The sequence below is a fragment of the Choloepus didactylus genome, chromosome 10 (genome assembly GCF_015220235.1).
Source record: "Choloepus didactylus isolate mChoDid1 chromosome 10, mChoDid1.pri, whole genome shotgun sequence".
In the NCBI taxonomy this organism is placed as follows: Eukaryota; Metazoa; Chordata; class Mammalia; order Pilosa; family Megalonychidae; genus Choloepus; species Choloepus didactylus.
In genome coordinates, this window is record NC_051316.1 from 109,990,580 (window position 1) to 109,992,924 (window position 2,345).

The 2,345-nt window shown below is 38.7% G+C and overlaps 1 pseudogene; it reads right to left on the bottom strand.

Moving 5' to 3' along the window:
- Nucleotides 1-281: 281 nt before the first annotated feature.
- LOC119545333 lies at nucleotides 282-2,083 on the bottom strand (annotated as a pseudogene).
- Nucleotides 2,084-2,345: the final 262 nt, after the last annotated feature.

The window sequence follows — 2,345 nt, forward strand, 5'->3', positions numbered from 1 at the left end:
TTACTTCTACAATCCATCTCTGTTTAGCAGCACATGCTATAAAGTACCTACATACTCGTATTTTACTATGGGAATCATATGTCTCATCTGAAACTAGTGTTATGCCTTCCACCCACAGTTATATACATTTTATTTCCATTGTAAGAAATGTAAGACCTTTCTAGAGGTATATTTCAGAAAGTTTTGAAAGTTTTTAATCAACATATTACATATAAAAGAATCTTGATTTTTAAATGACTTTTTAGTACTGTTGCATGGTGGGTTTAATTTAACAGTTGAAGCATAAACATAGTAATTACATTGTACTGTTTAAACGAATCCACAGCTATAGGAAAATGATTGATTTTTTAAAATATGACCAACATAAGACTGTGTAGTTATGAGCAGTGAAATACTAGAAAATAGTGAATGAATGAATGAATGAATGAATGAGATGATTTTTCAGCAGTGGCCATTCCTTATTTTGTTTGCTTTTAGGTACCTGGAAGAAATTGTCTTCTTTGAGTTTCAACTGTTCTGGCAATTCTAGTTGTTTCTTAGCTTCCTCAATATCACCTTGAATTGCTAAAGTAAGTGACTCTAAAGAATTAAAATTCTTTTCTGGTCTGATGTAACCAATGATAGCCACGTCCAGGATTTCCCCATAGAAGCCCTCTTTGAAGGTATGCACAACGTGAGTTTCCATGGGCTTTTTCATGTAACATGGGTTCCATCCAGTGCTCACCACCCTCTTATGGACATCTGCACTTCAACACTGGCCCAATCATAATAAATGTCAGTGGATATGGCAGCTGGATGGTTATCTACTAGCACTTGTTAAGGAAAGTTAGCAGTGGGGATGCCCAGCTGCTTGGAGCCACCACCGAAGCCTGGCACCACCTGGCCACGGCAGAAGCAGGGCAGGTGCCTCAGGACGCCCCCGGCTTGCGGCGCGGGGTCCGGCACAGCCCATGCGTCCTGCGGGGTTGCCGGGATGGCTCCGACGTGGCGCGGTGGCGGGTGCTCGCGCCGCTGACCCCACCGAAGGCACCCGGCGACTAGGAGGCTGCGACGGAGCGGAGGCGTCCAGATAATGTTTTGAAAATTAGAATCTTACTTTATGAAGAACATAGAACATTCATTTGGTTTGTGTAGATTATGCAAGAAACAACACGAAATTGCAATCGACACGCTGCCATCTAAAGAAAAGGTTTTAAGCAAAAATTAAATTGTTAAAAGTACACTTACATATCATTTTAAAAGGATTTCCTATTTTTTAATTAACTTTTTAATTAAATGACCAATATTCTTGATTTCATTCAATAAGAGGGTTTCTACTCTGCTTAGATGTGTTTTGTGTATGAAAAAGGAAATAGAGTCCTGGAGTGTGCGTGTGTGTGTGCTCACAGGCACACACACACACGCACACCCTCTTAGTGGTCAGAGGTCAGGAAACGCGTCTCTAATAACATGAGGTTTGATCACGGATGTGAAGGAAGTGAATAAACCAAGCAGATCCCGGAGGGAAGAGCACGCCAAGCAGAAGCAACAGGGAGCACAAAGGCCTGGAATTGCCCGGATTTTATTACTTAGCAACATATCTTGGAGATATTTTGGGGTCATCTACTTCAATTTGTAACCAACTGCATAGTATTCTAGTGTACAGGGACCCTGTAGCTTGTTTTAATCAGTCATACTTCAAGCTAGGACATTTATTTCTAGACTTGCTATTACAAATGTGGAATTTTGCATGCTCAAGTTTCATTCATGTCAAGCCTGCTGGAGGTAAACTTCTACAGGCCTGCTAGAAAAAGAGGCACCAGAAGACATCTGAGAAATATAACTGCTTACTTGAATAGACTAAAGAAAGATAAGTGATATGTTTATTTCACCATAAAAACCAACTCCACTCCTGGGGGAGAGAGTTTTTCAGATGACACAGATGCACTTTGCATTAATCTTTCCCACTTATTCCCCCAATTTATTGGAATATTAGCTGAATAAAATGTCTCTAGCAGATCTAAATAAAATGTATCCTGAAACTGCCTTTCTTTTATCACAAATAATGTAGCAGCAAACATCCTTGGACATACGTCTTGTACATTTTATGATTACATCTAAGAATAGCTTAATAGCTTAATTATTGGGTTAAAGGATATGTGCATTTAAATTTTTGACCACTATGGCCAAATTTCATTCCAAAGATGTGTGAGAGTGACTATTTCCCCATACACTCACTAACACTGAGGAATTTCAAACTTTAATTTCTGCCAATCTGATTTTTTTTTTTAGTATCCAGGAAAAGCTTTATTAATATATTTTTATCAAAATTTTTATTGTAGAATATAACATATATACATAGAAGT